We start from the raw sequence: 18,816 nt of genomic DNA, 5'->3' as shown, positions 1-18,816 counted from the left end.
AAAAATGTCCCTCGACTTCCTCTTTTATTGTAAGTTATATTTTATTACATATCTTTGTAACATCCCTTAACCTGGCCAGTTTATTAGGTACACCTTGCAAGTTCTGTATTTTTGTTTTGTTTCCCTTCAGAGCTGCCTCCATCCCTTCATCACAGCAGCCCAGATGAGACATGGTGAAGGCGAAGCGAGGCAAGTTTATTTCTATAGCTCATTTCATATTCCAGATAATTCAAAGTGCTTTACATAAAACATTAAAAGCATTACAGGTGATGCAAAGAAAGCATTAAAAAGCAGTAAAAGGCAGCAACAAATAGAAAAAAATAGAACGGAACCTTAAAGAGATTCTGCCACACAGTAAAAGAGGAATGTCAACATGACACCAACGTGAAGGATGAACACCCATCTATAGAGGAATATTTCCAGTCATAGGGAGCAGTACCTTTAGCACCAAAACTATAAAACTATAATCTTTACAGTAACTGCAGATTAGTTATTATGCATGTGCAGAAATCTGCAGCACAATTTATTCAAACTTCTGAATGAACAAATCACACTTGCATCCACTTCAGCGGGATTCATTTTCAGTAACAAGCAGCACAGTCAATGGGAGAAGTTAGACGTTTAGAGCGCTCCCACCACCAAAGCCATCCAATGCTAACACTGAACCCTCCACCCCCACCCCAACCTTTCTGTCCTTAAATTATTAAAACAAATCTGTTGTATGTCCAAAAGCCTCTCATAGCATTAGGTTAACAAACAAATATTATTAATTTAATTAAATAAATATAAATAAAATGGACAGTCACCTTCAGCAAACATGGAGTCATGAAAAAAGCTTCTGTTTCAGGGGCTGAAGTTTCAATGACAGTTCTTGCCTGTATGATCACGTCAATGAGGCAAAATCAAACTTTATTTAAAAAGCACTTTTCACAGAAAAGCAGCACAAAGTGCTGAAGATAAAAGTTACATCCTCATATTAGGAAAATAAATAAACCTGAGGATAATGAGGAGTCAAAATGAAACTGTTTGAGCTGCTTGCGAGCTGGTGATGAAGAATCTCAGGTTTCTTGTTGAAAAAGAAGTGAGAAATGAAGAAGAAAAAAAATGGTGGAGAAGAAAGGATGGTTGGAGTTAGAGAAGACCACTGAGAGAGCAACACATGAGGAAGAAAATGAAGATGTGGAAAAAGATGCGAAGGATGAAGAAGACAGAAGCAGAGAGTGAGGATGAGGCAGATGATGGAGAGAATGATAGTACAGAGTCTGGGATCCATCCTTCATTCCAGCTGGACCACATGGCATGTTTTTATTCTCTGTATAAATTCCATAAATAACATTAGCCAAGTCAAGCCAACTTTATTTATAAAACATTTAAAATACAGCGAGGACTGACCAAAGTCCTGAGAAAACATAAAACATTAAAGGACAAAGAAGAGATCTGGCAATATAACACAATAAAACAATGTAAGATCTAAAATGAGACCAAATAAAACCATAAATACAAGTAAAAACAAATAAAATCACCTAATATAAAATGAACAGAATAAAACGACTCTCTAGCGAATGAGAGGAGGTGGTGTTCAGTAAACGTTTAAGAGCGGACAGCGAAGAGGTTTAGATGTTACGCAATATAATGACATGTTTTCAGTAACATGTATGTTATAAGGTTAGAAATGTGGAGCTTTATTAAAGTAACTCATGCCTTTAAAATAACAATAAATACTGGAGTAATTGTAATTAAACTAAATATGATGTAAATCCTACATCAGAGAAACAGAGAAACAGCATTAAATCATTCTAATTGTCACTCTCTATATATTTTAGATATATCAACATCAAAGTCGGCTCATCTGAGCAGTCCTGTCCCCAGAGTTGAGAAACAGCTTAGAAAAGCACAAGAAAGTGGGTTTCAGCTCTCCTGAAAGAGACGGCTGATATCCATCCTGAAATTTGATTCTTTTTCTGTACTTATTTTAAATTTAAGCCTAAATATTGTTGTTGTTTTCTTTGTAGGGATAATGATAAAGAAGTCTAAATAAAGTTTTTGTGGATTTAATTTTCATTCTGTTTACATGCTGTTTAGCAGCTTTTTAAACCCGACACCTGCCGAGACCTCTTGCCACTGCTTTGCCACCCAGTGTAAAGTTTTCTAGATCTGCCACTGACTCATACATACAGTAAATTAGTGAAGCTTTCATTCAAATGTCTCCACACGTCAGGATCAGCGTGAGCTGCATCAGACCTTCGTTCTTTCTAATGAACCCAAAGAGGAACCAAACAGTAGCTGTGGTTGCTTTCAGCCACAATATTTCATCCAACTGTCATACTGTTTTCAGGAAATGTTGACTGGGCTGAGACTGAGTTTCATTTTTCTTTCTTTTTTTTTCATCAGTTTTCTTTAGTTCTGAACTAGTTATTTTGTAATTTCCTTCATAACTTTGTTATTTTCCTGATAACACTGTTTACTTGAGTCCATTTTCCATTCTTGCTGCAGCCAGAGATTCTTTAAAGTCATAACACAGTTTTAATGTTGACATTTTATCACCAACGCTTCCACAATTCCAATTTTCTGTTTTGCCTGTTAAACATTTCAGTACATTAGTTGGTCTGAAAATCAGAAACACCTCTGGCTATAATACAGCCCGTCATCAACAACAAGAACAGGAGAAAAGTCGATTCACAGCAGCAGAAACGTGTAGAAGTGAACGGAATAAAGTGGACTGTACAGCAGTGAGTTCAGGATTCAGTGTATTTTAAACTAAAAGAGCATGAACACATCTGATAGATTTAACAATCTCTTTTTTTTTATTATTTTTTTTTTTTATTTATTTACCAAAATGGTGATGATTCATTAAATGTAGAGATGGAAATGAGTGCACTATTGAGACTTTTGGCTGTTGTTTATAAAGCACCCTGCAGGTGGCAGCACTGACCTGAAAAATAAACCAAAGAGCACAGCCACAGGTAGTTAATTTGATTCAAACACAGTCTACTGGATCTGCACACAGAAACCAAACAACATAAAAATTATATAAATTTCATGGATTCATATATATATATATATATATATATATATATATATATATATTCCAGCGGTGGGACATGAGACTGTAACATTCTAACAATCACTGCAGAGAAAACTGAGGAAAATAAACATTTCTCACATTCAGACCAGACCCCTGATGGTGAATGAAAAAGGACAGTCTTTGTCCTGGATCCAACAGCCTTTGTGGACCTGAGTCTAGACTTGAGTTCTGACATATGAAATCCTCACAGACCACAGAGAGAGTCAAACACTTGAGTGGTGGGGCTATTGGGGAGCTTTACTGAATGATATCCAAACCCTGAGTCCCAAAATAAATAAATGAGCTTATTTTCAGGATAAATTGTGACACTTTAAATTGTCTCAAGTCAGTTTGAAAAAGAAAAGTGTAGAAATGAACATTGACCTCAACTGCTAGCAATAGCTTGTCAATTCCCACCCTACTGTGACTAAAAGCCCATCCATCCATCCATCCATCCATCCATCCATCCATCCATCCATCCATCCATCCATCCATCCATCCATCTTCCAGCTCATCTTGAACCAGCTTTGCAATTGAATTTTAATTAATTTTCTCCAGTAAGCACTGGGTTGGCCCTACACCCAGCTAGCAGTACACAATAAGTTTTTAAATAAAGGTAATCTTGAATCAATATGAGTCCTTGAAAGCAGCAGAGATGTGACCATACTGACATGAATCAAGTTGGGCGATGAACTTGAAATGAGGGAACCAGGAAATCCTGGAGGTTTTCAGATGTTAGTTACATCTGAGCTTAAGTTTAAGCTTTGAAGTGTGAACAGGAAGCAAAACACTCCATCTCTCTTAGCTTAAATTTCATTGTTATAAGATGTAACAGTATCCACTTGAGCTTTGAGAAGTCTAGTCTGGTGTGCAGAGGCCTCTTACCTTATTTATGAGGGACGCCTCCGAGCTTCTCAACCTAAAACTAGACTGCAGCCCCTCCAGAGCAGCAAGCCCTAATCTCTAACGTATAAATCTCAACTCAGACCTGCCTGGAGCTGGACTGTATGTGGAAACAAGATACAGCGGACAGACTGTTGCTTCTTTAACAACAATACAGGCCTTAGTGCAGCTGAGGATAACGTAGACTTCCAGAGATAAAACAACCACCTGTGCCGCTTCACTGGAGAATCAGGGTAAATTTTGTTGCCTGCAGTCACATTCACATAAAAATGTAACGAGAAAATAAATGCCTTGTGTAGATGTAATTAAATTTCCTGGAAATTTCCACAGAGGTTCTCCGGCAGACAGGAGACATCCACAGAGAGTTTTTGACTTTTTAGAGTTTTAGAGTTCACCCCAGCAATGAGTACATTCAAAATAAGCTTCATGTGTGTGATTTTCTAAAATAAGTTAATAGGAACTTAATTAAATAAGCGCTTCATAAAAACCATTGATCTGTCCAACTGGTCCAGTAAAGAATAGTTACTTTCTCACAGTTGTTTTTTCATTCTTCCAACAAGGCAAAACCAGAGATGGAGGAATGTGATTGTAGCTGTTTGTTTATTTTTTCTGTTTTCCTGCCAACAAGTGTGCACAGGGTCTGTGTGGGTAATAAATATTCAGAAAATTTTAACCCATATGGGACTGGCCTTGAGGGCCCCAAGAGTTCTTCCATTCATTTGTTAAAGTCAAATAAGTCCTGTTTGTGTTGCTCCTTCCCCGCCACGACCCACATCATGATCCCACCTCAGTCCCACCATGTGGTTGCCCAGATGGGTATAAAGTAGTTCAAACTGTCCTGTAGGTACCTATATACCAAACAACCCACTGGCTTAAAACTGGACAAATACTGGACCCACTGACAGTCCCATATGGAGACTCTTCTTCAGCCCATTTATAACCTTCACATGCCTCTCGTCCACACTTTCTTGTTTTTAGCTGGATTACACAAAAACTGTTCGGTAGAATTTAATGAAAGTTGGTGGAGTGTTAAGCCATCAGCAAAAGAAGACAGTTAAATTTTTAACTGGGACTTCTTTAAACTTATATCTTCAATTAACCTTAAAACCAGCAAATTCAAATTCTTTAAATTGTTTTATCAAAAGAAATATTTTTAAGCCACTTTTTCACCAGACACTTAAATAGCAGCAAATTCAAAGTATATCTGTTACCAAAGGTGGCAAAACCCAAACTAAAAATGTCACTTTTCAAGAAGATTTTCTGGTTCTGACCCCTTAGTGGTGAAACAAACTTCATTAAACCTGTAAAATTCTCAACAGAAAGCAGCTGCCTGGATTTATCCCACAGCATTTACTGTTGGAAGAATGGCAAGATTAACCTGAACTGGAGTTTTCTCAATCCAGGAGGAGCATTTTGTTGAGATTACAGTTTGGGGAGTAATTACTGTCAGGATTTGACCATGTACGCCCCCAGTTTCTTCAAATACTAGCAAAGAAAGAAGTTTTGTGGATGTGGTCTGGCTGGTGTGTGTGCTGTCAGTCAGTCAGTGTGTGGCCTGTCGGCTGGAGACATCATTCACATGAAACTCAAGACAGAAAACAACTTCCCTGTGTGCTCTTTCACCATCCATTCATCCTCTTCCTTCCTCTTCGATGTCACTCAGCTTCTCTCCGTAGTGAGCGCCTCCACCCTCATCCTGCAGCTTCTTCTAAAGGTTTCTTTGTCAAGTTTTAATGGGTTTAAAATTTTGTTATTGCAGAAAGCAAAGTTAATCATGACTTTACTGATATTGTCTGAGGAAAGGATACGTTTCCATGATGCAACAGCTGCTGAATTGAGCTGCAACGAATACAAAAAATAACAAACATACACAACATGAGACTCCAAATGACTGCAAATACCAAATGTTGAAAAATAGACACCAATGTACCACAACGAGAAGTGTCAAAGTTGCTACAAAAGTCAAAAAGAAGAAACAAAAATTGACAAAAGAAACAAATAACCAAAAAAAAAAACAGAAAACAAAACAAATATATATATATATATATATATATATATATATATATATACAAAAAGTGCCTAAAAGAAACAAATGACCAACTACAAAAACACAAACATCAAAGTATTTTATAAATTGTGTTCATTGTTGCTGTTTTTAAAGTGCTTTATAAATAAATAATCTTGAAATTAAAGGACTATAAACAGACAAAACCACCAGCAAAACCCCTAAAATGGGACACAAAACAAGCTTAAAAAGACCCCACATAAACAAAGTTAAAGAGATACAAAACAACAAAAAACCCAAATGTCCGTGATGTAAATAAAACAGACAAAATGACCAAAAACTGAATAAAAAAGTTTTTAAACAATTAAAAATATTTCAATAAGTCCACAGATGTGCTAAAGTAGGACATAACCACCATCTAGGCAAGAATAAGTGAACAGGTTTGAGTGACGTATAAATGGTGAACAGTGTGTATCTGCATGTGTGAAGCACGGAGGAGGAGGTGTGATGATGTGGGCTTCAGTGGGACATTTCTGCAGAATTACCAGCAACATTTAACCAGCTGAAAATCTTTATCCACTTCATCCTGTTCAGGGTTGAAGTGGGACTGGATCCTCACTCAGCTGTCGTGTTGGTGGAAGGTGGAGACGCCATCCATCACAGGTCCCAGCTGAAGGATTAACTCTGTAATGCTCATGCCTCTGTCTGTCGAGATTCATGTTCTTTGTTTCTTTTTGGTGCCTGGAGGTTTGTAACTGGAGATTTACAAGGAAAAAAATAAAAAAGTTTCTGCACAAACTGTCGAGGAGTCAATCACTTCAGCCAGACGATGGGCGCTCCCTGAAGGGACCAATCATCAATCAGTTGCAGTCACCAGCCTGATGATGTGCCATCTGTCAGAAAAAGGGAGGAAAAGAAACAAAGTGAGTAGAATAATTTAGTTTTCTATCATTTTCTGGTTGTCCTCCTGCTTAAAAACCTCTTTAACTTCTATTTCCAGGAAACAAAGTTTTAATATTCATGAATTAATTGAACTCAGATTCCAGTGAAGGAAAAGGAACAAATATCAAGACGCCTCAGGACTCACCATCACCAGCACTGTTTCATTGTTGCTACAGTCACCTGGAATCATCATGTTAACCCTTTAAAAGCTGTTTTTTAGTATATATGCATGGGTAAATATGATTACTGAGTTTGCGTCAGTGATAAACAGGACAAGAAAATGAATTTTTTATTGAATATTAATGTTCAATAAAATATTTATAAATATGACATTTTTAAAAAAATATTTGTATAGAATAGATACAAACAGTATGAAAAAACAGATTAGAGGAAATAAAGAAAATCATGTCTGTAGAAATAAAATATCCTATGTCAAAAACTCTGTTTATTAATAATTTATGGATGAGATGGTTACATTTTTCACCATGATTAACTCAAAAACAAACAAAATAAACTGTGATAAGCTTATTGTGTTGTGTTTGCTGATTTTGGGTCAGCTCAGTGGAAATGTGTGTGTGTTGAAGTTTATGATGATTTAAGGAGACTCCCTCCACTTGTCTGTCCTGGTCTGACTCAGAATCCGTCCTGGGGGCATCTGCAGAGAATGGAGGTCATCTGGGGAGACATGTTTTCCTCCTGCAGTCTGCAGGATGAGTATAGAGGTCTCTCACTCACTGAACCTATCAGATTAATGCATCTCCAGACTGAGTTCCTCAGAAGTTGAATGGAGCCAAAAGGTGAAACTTTACAGAGAAAGAAAGAAAACAGAGTTGGATTGACCTGAACCAACCTCTAAATACCAAATCAGGACAAGGAAGAGTAGGAGGAGCTTAAAAAAAACAGATTCAGTGAAGAAGAATGAGGCCCAGAAGTGAACAGCAGGTTCATAAAGCGGACAAGGTAAAACAGAGCAGGGGTTCTTCATGCTGGGGCAAAACTTTTCCAGTACAAACTGGTCATGGGGGATGATTGGGGGGGGGAGGGGGATTTGGGACCATTTTTATCTTCATTTTAAAATACTTCTTTATAACGTTTGCTACAAGCTAGCGGCTAGCTGAGTGTCTTTTTCTCCTTGGAGTTTGTTGAACAAATAACTGACATATTACTACCACCAAGTGGTGGGAAGCTGCATTGCAACTGAGCTTCATGGATAATAATCCTATTTCTTGTGAGTTCAGTTGATAAGTTACGGCCCTCAGAGCTCACAGGTGCAAAACTGAAAGTTTTTTGAAGCCCTCTAGGTGGAGCTCGAGGCCCAACTATGATTAAAAATCACTGATATAGAGAACATAACAGAACATAGAGAATATAATGTTTGATGCACCTCTTGTGAATTTATTTAGCTGCTTTTAAACAAACATCTCAGTTCAAAGACTCATTGAGATTCACTGGACGGAGGCTGGAGTCACCCTGACGTGACTCCAAACATCAGATTCCCATCACACGGCTCAGACAATCGATCCCCCTCTTCCTCCCGGGCGTACAGAGGCAGTAATGACTCAGCTGAGGTCCCTACCAGCGGCTGCTCGCTCTTTCAGAAGTGGCTCTGCAGAGCTTCTGCTTCAGTGAGTTTATTACAGTATGGTTTGCTTCTGAGAGCAGCATCAAAGTAGGATCTGTTAGCCGGAAAGTGGAGGAGTTTGATGTGAGTCTGCTTTCCATTAATGCACAGTTTAAACTGAGATATCACTTGTTTATTACAAATCCAGACATATCAATTAAACACTCCCATTTCATCACCCATAATACCTCTATCTCATGCTTGGCTCAGTCACATGAGTGGTTTAACCTGGTGGTTTAATTGTATCCCTGGTTTTGTGCCAGTACACATGCACAGGAGGGTAACAGAGTTGTTCATTAAACTATTTCCTGTGTGAGAAAATGTTGTATACATTGTACAGCTTTTAACTTCCTCTGTGGGAGATCATGATCTGTGTACATGAAGATTAATTCTTTGCATATTTAGGTTTGAAATTACTTAAATATTGATTTTGTCAGATTGCTGCTGTTATAAAATTGTCAAGAAGCCGTGGACGTGAGGACCCAAATGCAGGCTTAAGAGGCGGGAGGCAGACCGGTGCCGGCAAAAGGTTTTAATAAAATAAAACTTAACTAACGTAACAAAACGACTCTGCAGGCAAAACTAACATGGCATGGACTACAACAACAACTAACAGCAACAAACAATGTACTGGCAAACAACAAACTGAAACCAAAGGACTTAAATACACAGAAGGAACTAACTAGGCACAGGTCATTATGAAGCCCTGTGAATGCATTGAGTCTTTCTGGCCAATTGCATCGTTACTCAGGTTCCATTTAACAGCTCATTTGATAGTACTGCCATCTGCTGGCAATATGTAAACTACATACCATATCTATCTATCTATCTATCTATCTATCTATCTATCTATCTATCTATCTATCTATCTATCTATCTATCTATCTACCTGCCTGCCTGCCTGCCTGCCTGCCTGCCTGCCTGCCTACCTACCTACCTACCTACCTACCTGCCTGCCTGCCTGCCTGCCTGCCTGCCTGCCTACCTACCTACCTACCTACCTACCTACCTACCTACCTTTGCATTCGTCACTGCTGCATGTCACCTCTAAGCACACAGAGCATTTCTTGAATTTTCGCTGCTTTTTCAGTAGCCTGGCTCACACAGCGAGGCACTACCGTGACCTAGGGAAAACGTGGCCTCATTTGTCTTTGGTCAAGTGATATTCAGGAGCATAATACTGGCCTCGCTGCAGGCTTCATTTGGACACGCCCACTTTACTCGATGCAGGCTTAGGAGCTTTTGTGTCAGATGTAACATCACTAGGCACAGGCGAGGTGAATGAGCTAATCAGACCAGGTGAACTAATGAGCAGAAAACAAAATGCAACACAGAACTAAACATGACCCTATATACAAGAAAGTTCTTCGGGAACTGGGAGCAGCTTTGGAGGTTTGATCATTAACAGGAGTTCTTCAGCCTCCAACCACATTATCTGGGTGTATCAGTCGGGTTTTAAGAGCTTCACTTTGATATGAGTTTGACATATATAAAGGAAGAAAGGACATGGTGTGGACCTGCCAGCTAATCTCATCACTTGTTAAAGTTTGGACATTTATTCTCTCTGTTCTGTCAAACTTATCATGGTCACCTGTTTTGACACCTGTGCCGAGGCGTACCTGTATGACCCTCTTAGAAGTGACCCTTCCTGCTCATCCAGCCGCCCCCGCACTCTCTCATTAAAGGCAGTGAAGCATTTCAGCGAGTTCACGTGGAGTCTGCAGGCAGCTGCAGCCTCCGCGGGGTCACGCTGGGACTCAGACGTTTGAAGTGGCTGGAGGTGTTTCATTTCATTTCTCATTCAGTCACAGTTTTACCCAGAGAGGCCTGCTCTGATATGCATGAGGGACATTTACACTGAACACAGCTATTTGATCCACATACAGGATAACCAGCGTCACTGAGGGAGGAGGAAAAAGATAAAAACAAAGAGGAAAGAAACAGAAAATAAAACAGAGGACTGTGATGGAGATGGAGGCTCTGACTGATTTGGTGTGGGCTGAACGTGAAAGCAACATACGAGACCTGAAATAAACTTCAGAGGAGAAGAAAACTACCCTCCTTGTCTTATCTGATATGTGAAATGCACCAGGTTTTCTGGGACTAAAAATTTGAATTTTGCAAACATCTTGACTCGAGTTTCCCCCCAAATCTCAATAGAATGCAGCCAGAAACTCAGTTATGCAGGAGGAAGTCCACAAAAATCCTGAACCACTGAGATTCTGAGATCCACTGAAATTAGTCTTCATGTGGATATTTCAGACCTGTACAACAAGACTGCAGACCTGTAAAATCAACCTGTTACTGACTCTTTGGAGATCCAAGTACCTCCATCTCAGCTTCCATGATAACAACGGAACTCCATCACTGAAGAAATTCAGCCGAAAACTGCAGAGAAGGTTAGTAAGAGGACTTTTAACTGCAACGTTTTACCAAACTGGTTATGTGACTTTTCTGTTAAACTGTAACACTGCAGTGTTTTAAGAGAAAAGGAAGTTACTGCACAATGATGTTGGTGATATTGTCGGTAGTTTGGGATAAACTAAATACCGTGATATAAAGTTTTAGTTAAATGAGCACCAGCAGGTCATCAGTTGTTTTTTACACAACCTCACTGTGCATGTGCCTCTTATACTGCTCATACTGCTGTGTGTAAAAGTGGCTGCATATGTGACAATATTGGAAAGACTTTAGACTTTCTTCTTCTCCACAGACCGAACCCCTGGACTACCATCACCATGTAGGCAATGCTGCACAGAATACAGTATAATAAGACCAATCCATGGCATCCTCAGCAGGGCCTGTTGTTTAGGGCTGCTTTCCAAAACAAGTCTTCCTGCACTGCAATGTCGTATATCTACACCCTGAGGGAAATGGGGTTAGGCATTCATGCAGTGGATCTGTAGAGTCCTGTGCTATTGAGATTGCAATGAATGTGGTGGCCGTATTATTGAGTTCAGTGAGGTTGGATGTGGGCAGGCCAATGACTTTTGCAGCACTGCTGGTTATGCATGTAAGTTTAGTCCAAGAGTTTGTAGTAGAACATGTTATAAAAACAGGTGGAGCAGTACAATGACAAAAGGAGATGTGGAGCAACATAGAATCTTGCACCATATGCACCATAGCATATCAGAAAGCTGAGATCTCTGTGATCAGGTTGGTGCAAAGTATTTTAGACCGTGGAGATTACAGCCAGTGTACAATCCTCCAGTCTTACTCCTACTGGTCAAAAGTTTAGTAAAAACCCTTATTCTTCTGCATCACTTTTATAAGTGACTGGCTACAGAAATCTATATTTGGATCTATAGTCAGTTTTCTCAGTGTGTCATATTGTCTGTCCTGTTGCTTGAAATTCCCACAGGGTCCTGTGAATTTAAAGGGTGATAGAAAGATTCCTGGTTTGTGGAATGATGTCTCATCAGGCTCTAATTCTCAGATAGTTTTTCATTTTCCTTCTATTTCCTCTGACTTTGGCCAGATGCGTCTGCAAAAACCTGCTTATCTAACCTTCGGCTGCAGGATTTTATTAGATCTCATATACAGCAAAAGAGCTGACCAACATGGAAACTTTTAATTCAGGCCTAAACCTGAAAACCAGAGCAAACCCTGCCCGCAGTTAAACGCAGTCATGTGTGCTTCCTGTGCAGATGAGGTGATCTCGTCACGAAGACACCAAAACTTTGAACTCCTCCACCGAGAGTGAAATGGAGACCAACTTTGTGGACACATAAAATGTTTGAGGTCTTAAATCTAATTTGTGTGTTTCCGTTGTGGCAGCGCTCGCTGTTATGAAGCAGAAAATGTGCTCACATCCCTGGAAATCCCTGCTGCGCGGTATTCAGCCGCTCACTCTCTGTTAACCTTTATTAATCCACGGAGCGCAGACACAGCTCCACACTTTAACACACTCTCATCTGAGCAGGAAGACACAGCAGTCCTGAAAACTGTTAGCAGGAAAAATCTCACAGGCAGAATATGAAATGGCAAAAAAAAAAAAAAAAAAAAAAACTACATAATTGATGGATTCACTGTCCTGGCTTTTACATTGTCTCCAGGGAAAAGGAATGCAACAATGTCCAGCTATGCAACACAAACAAACACTTTCACTATGAAATATTCCAATAAAAAAGAAAATTAAGGTTAAAGTGTCAATTTCTCAGCTTACAGTGGTCCCCTTTGCTCAGTGGGTTTGGATGGAGAAAGGACCTGAAGGGTGGAGTTATTTAACTTCCTGGGTGAGCCTATGAAGTGATAGGTAGTGTGACGAAGTGGCTGGGGTAAGTCCCACTTCTTGTAATTTAACACCAGCTGAATATGTGGTGCCTTGTTTGGATTATATTATTAACTGTATTCAGCTTCAGCTTTTGGATTTGTTTTGCTTCAGTTCATAACAAATTCTTCTCAGTGAACTTTACATGTTGCAGCTTCCAAGAACAAAACTTTTAATGGCTGAGAGTGTGAGGTCGGGTCCTCGGGTTCGTTGCTTTGTGACGCGCTGGGAGGCCATAGTAACAGATACGCTGAGCTCCAAAGATGCATTTTGGTGCATTTATTACAAACACTCAAGCGCACCTCATGTCCACCTGTATGTCTCCTACATTACAGATACAGTCCAATTCTATGTAACTCTACCTCAGACCAGCTTTGTAAACTGTTAACAAACCATCGTGTTGGATTGAAGGATGAAAGATTCCTTATAGGCTGGTGTTAAATTTGCTGTATGAGCTCATGAGGTTTGCCTACTCACTCTAACTCAGCTCTCAGGTAAAATACTTTATAAATTATTTCTCAAAGCAAACAAGTTTCTATGGGTAAGATACTGAATCTATGTTGATCAAGTGTTTCTCACTTGTATTTTTCTTAAATGTGATGAAATTAAAAGAGACCAATGGAAAACATGGTAAGCTGGAGACTGCAGTTGGTGATCGTTAAACTGATTCTGATTGTAAAACAGAGCAGGTTTCTGTTTCCTGAAGGGACTTTCCAAGAGGTATGAATGCAGACGCAACTCAGCAGGTAAACACTCCCTCATGTTTCCTCAGTGTGTGTGCATGTGTTTGGTTAGAGTGTGGTTTTGGGAACACATCTTGATTGTGTGGGTTCTGGTTTGGGATGGTTGATTAGCTTCATTAGTTTCCTGCTCACGCTCTCCCCGTATGTTGTGGTTTCAGTCTGGCTGCATCTTGTTGCAGGACTGCAGTTTCAACCCATCCAATTATCCAGCTTTACTAGACCTAGAAACATTCACTGTCAGCTTAATTCATGTCAAAAACATTGTGACTTTGAGTAAAATATTAGTTCTGTGTTGTTAGTGGAGGTTTGGAGCGTGGACTGGACTTAATATTCTGGTCTTGGCCTTGTTGACAGATAGGCTCTCTGAGTGTTGATGTTTGACAAAGTACAGAAATGTCTGTTAATACGCTCCATTTGAACCATTTTCAACACCAACCCCATCTAATGGTCTTTCAGTAAATCTCTGGATGATGTACAATGTTCTAGAAGTGATTTTTGGTGGTTTGTTTAGCATCTGTTCAGAAGGTTCAACATGCCTTTTGATGAGTGAAGGCATGTAGAAATCTGGTGGCTCTGATTATGTTGTTTGTGTGAATAATAGGGTTTTAGTGGTCTATAAGGAAGTTGTAATACTCTATATCCCGCACACTGAACTTTTTGATTAAGAACTTATCATTTAATTAAAAAGTCAGATTAGTTTGCTGTACAGATCCATCTGGAAAGTTAAATGGACTGTACTTATATAGCACTTTTCTAGTCTTTTTGACTCAAAGCACTTTTATACTGCAAGTCACACTCACCTGCACTTCCAAGGAAATCTGTGAAGTGTTTTTTCTGTTTTATCTACCACAGTCCAATAAGCATGTCAGAGACAATGTGGGGTTCAGGATCTCCACAAGGATACTTCAACTGGGACCGAACCATGTACCTTCCAATTGACACACAATCTCATCACACAAAAAAGTTCAAGGAACTCTCGTTAAGAATATAATTAAAACACCTTTATTTCTATGGCACAATTGTGACCTTTAAATTGACACCACTGGCCTTCAGAGAGTGCCTTGGAGTTTTTTGTGCTATCTAGTCAACTCCACCCTAACCAAAGAGGACCTTGTACAAGAACAAATGAATCCAAGAGGCCTTCCTACACAAACAGACATCTTTTTAAGTTGAGAGATGACCCCACATCCCCTAAGCCACAGGGCTCCAAAGTTGTCTTTAGCAATTGTTTTGGAAAGGAAATTTACTTTTTTTTTGTTATATTGCCTGAGGACTCGATTTGTCTCGCTTAGACAAATAATTCAATAATTCAACAATCTACCTTCAGATTTCTTGTCCAATGGTTTGAGCACAACGATGAAGCAAATGATGAAGGGTGTGTGCTAATGAGACCAATTCCTATAAATATAAAACTGATATTTATATTAAATTCAGAAATATTTTGTACTTATCAGTTTTGCATACTTCTATCTACAATGACTGGTTGAAGTGCAGACCAGAGGGATGTGTCTCTTTAATGTGTGCACATGACATAACGTTTGCAAGCCTAAAACCACAGAGCCTCCCCCACATAACAGATCTTAATTTAAAGCCTGGATGGCAGTCATCCAGCACCATGTGTTGGGTTGAATCCAGCAGGGGCAGGAGGTCATAGGCTGGTATTTCTCTGCTCAACCAGCTGAGCGTGTCTGAGGTGGCAGATATGACCCAAAAAGCAGAATTTGTGTTTACATTTATCAGTGATTTTATCAGGTGCACACATTCAATAACTTAACACAGTTATGCTGATCTGCTGGGATTTGCAGACACAACCATCTCCACAGAATGGTCTGAAGAAGAGAGCAGCAGTTGTCTGGACCAGAATGTCTTGTTGATGTCAGAGGTCAGAGGAGAATGGGCAGACTGGTTGGAGATGACAGAAAGACAACAGGAAGTCCAATAAGCACTGGTTCCAACCAAGGTCTGCAGAATAGCATGTATCCATCCTGCCTTGGATCATTTCAGGTTAGAGGCGATGGTTTAAACACCAGAGCCTAGCTGAGTATTGTTGGTGACCATGTCCATCACTTTATAACCACAGTGTAGCATCTTCTGATGCTACTTCCAGCAGGATAATGCACCATGTCACAAAATTTAAATAATCACCAACTGGAAATTTTATGAAATCATGATGCATGTCCTTGGAAATAACGGGTCCCTCGACTCTGATGATTAATGCACTTTTTAATGCGTCTTCTGCACCCTGCTGTGATACTTTTAATGTTTTATTTAAATCTGCTATACAAATAAACCTACCATGCCTTGCCTGCTATTCTTCAGCTCTTGGTGGCATTTTTATAATAAAAGGTGAGAACACATTTTACCTGAGCCTTAACATCAGAACCGAACCCTCAAACAGAAGTAAAGTGAGAAACCAATCAGTCTAAAACATGTACTCCTGAACACAGACTTATAAGGAGAAACAGCTCTCTGGGAGTTAGTGCTGACTAATCACTGCTGGACAGTTTTCCAGGTGTTCGGGGAAACCACACAAATACACACACACAGACACATTCCTGCATGTGTGGTACCTTCTTTCATGTTTATAATTTACAGAGAAAGTCTTTCTGAATGATGATGCCATCCTTTTATAGCTCTTAGTCCTCACATTCAGAATGACTCTTTGTCTGGACTGCTGACTTTTACGCATTTACAGACTAAACAGCATCTTTGGAAAACAGGAATGTCACAGTTTACCTTTAGCTGCTCATCCTTTTTATAACTTTAAATATCTATTATTTACTAAGATAAAATTGTCTTTTGAAATCAGTTTTTCCATAGTAGCCGGTCTTAAGAACACAGATCTGAAGCCTTTTCTTGATGTGTTTGGTTGTGACGGGGTTCTTTGTGGCATATTAATGCTTAGATTTTGGTTTATTTTATCAGAAACTACCAGATGAACCACACCTCATGCAGCCGTCTGGTTCTGCTTTAAATCACATTAATATCTCCACCGACCCATCCTCACTACATGTCAGGGCACTCTGAGATACAAATCAAAGTTGAGTTACAGAAGCTCAACAGGAGCTGATGTCATTGTGTGTGTGTGTGTGTGTGTGTGTGTGTGTGTGTGTGTGTGTGTGTTAGATGCTGTCGGAAGCCAGTGTTTGATCTCTGCTGAAAGTGACTGTAGCCAACACCTTGTTGTGGTTAAAAACTGATGTAAGACCAGGTGTGTGTGACCTCGTGTATGCATTCACAACATCTGTGTTACTGCGTTTACATGGAGCACTTTTAATCCGATCAAACGTCCAGCCAGAATAAAAATACGTCACGTAAACATGTCAGCTGATCCAATCGGCCTTGATCGGAAAGAATTTTCAATCCGATCTAGAGGGGAGGTTTACCGAACATTTTCACAATCAAAATGTTCAGATTATAAAAAAAAAAAAACCTTCTTGTTCAGAACGAGCAGGCGCTGCACATATCAAAAGCGTAATCGTATTAAATCAAGTAAATACAGCTGATTGATTCACCTTTTCTAGAGTAAACATTTTAGCTGGATAAACAAAATATTTGTCCTAAATGCAGCTAGTGATAAAAGCAGAGTCTGGTTTGGTTTCTGGGTTTTGTCATCTTAGCGATTATTTTATATCTCATTGCAGTCGTTTCATAGCTGTGGTTGTTATGAGGGTCTCTGTGGTCCTGATAGCATCTTTATTACCCCCAAAACAGAAAGTGCTGCAGTAGCGTTTAATCTAAACAAAGGGATAAACCTGGCTGGAAGAAACTTTGCATACGACATGAAATATGACTGAAATTATTAAAGTATTAAATTATTCAAATAGAGGAAAAACTAAGAGCAAGTGTAAAACTGAATCTGTTCATATGGACATTAGAAATTAAGCTAAATGGAACAAACAGAAAATGTGAGAAATTCACCGAGCATACAGATAATGTGGTAATCAGAAAAGATAAAAACAAACAAAACAAAATAGAACCAAAGTTAAAACCCAAAGACTGACATGAATTTTATGAATTTTCTTAGTGTTTTGTTTTCTTTTTTGTTTTTGGTTTTCTCTTTTTATGCCTCTTTATGTTTTTCTCTCTTTTCATTAGTTTTGGATCTGTGTGGATGGTTTGGTCTGTAGTGGTATTATATGTATATATATATATATTTTTATCTGTAGATGTTCAACGATTTATTGTGGTTATTTCATTGTTTTTCTCTCTGTGTTATTTGTGTATTTGTTGTTTTTTATTTTTATGCTTCATTGTGGTAATTTAATACATCTTATTTGCGATGCTTTTTTTTCTATCTTTGGTGGATTTAAACTAAAACTTAAACGACAGAAAGTGACATCAGAGGAAGTGAAGATGATTAACATGATAAAGGCAGTGAGGACAGACTGAAATGTTCTCACTATGATCATATAAAGCTCAGACTGCTCCATGATTTCACTGCAGGAAGGAAGAAAGTTCACAGACCAACACAGTGTGATGCACAATGTAACTGCTCCAAGCGTGACTGTGCTCTGTTTGATCCGTACGAAGTCGTCAGAGCTGGGGATTACAGCCTGACCTTGTTGTGAGGAGGTCTGACACACAGATGTTTCTGTTCAAATTGCACTTATCCTCACCTGCTGCTCATTACTCAGCTTTTCTGTGACAAGATGAACACAGAAATCATCACAGAGTCATGGAGCACGGTTAGTGGTGGGGCTGTGGGGCATCATGAAGATAAAAGACATGAGTGCCAAAAGTAAAGAGTAAAACAAACGACCACTGGTCTAACAGAGCAGACAGCTGTCCTCAGATGACAGTAAAATGCAAGAGGAGCTGAGCTGTAACTTCGTCCTCGTAACTGAACGTCTCCGTGGAGACGAGCTGCAAGTTCATCATCGTCTGAGAGTTGCTGCAGTTTTTCACTTCATTAATGTGATCAGTGATTACAAACACAGCAAAGCCTCAACAAAAATCCCCAAATTCTTCAGGAATAAATCCAATTTGTCTTTATAAACAAGAGAATATTTGTCATCATGTTCCAACCTCTGCTGGATAATGGTGATCTGTTATTTTTAAAATGTTTCCTGTCAGCATCTTAATAAAACTAGATCCTGTGAATCACTGCTCTGCATTTTATTCCCGGCTGTGGAAATCGCACACATGCGCATGCACAGGACTAGGATACGCAGAACAACCAGAATCAATTTAGAGCAGAATAAACATGATCAAGAATTATTCAACTTGGATTTAAAATCAGAATAAACCAGACACTTACTTTGGATT

At 39.2% G+C, this 18,816-nt stretch overlaps 1 protein-coding gene across 1 annotated transcript in view; it reads left to right on the top strand.

The window, feature by feature from the left end:
* The window catches only part of LOC121628724 (NACHT, LRR and PYD domains-containing protein 12-like), a 2,607,341-nt gene that overhangs the window by 1,347,573 nt on the left and 1,240,952 nt on the right, over positions 1–18,816 (top strand). The window lies entirely within an intron of this gene.

The sequence above is a fragment of the Melanotaenia boesemani genome, chromosome 18 (genome assembly GCF_017639745.1).
Source record: "Melanotaenia boesemani isolate fMelBoe1 chromosome 18, fMelBoe1.pri, whole genome shotgun sequence".
NCBI lineage: Eukaryota > Metazoa > Chordata > Actinopteri > Atheriniformes > Melanotaeniidae > Melanotaenia > Melanotaenia boesemani.
Note: the sequence above shows the minus strand (reverse complement) of the source record. Positions and strands in the feature narration are given on the sequence as shown.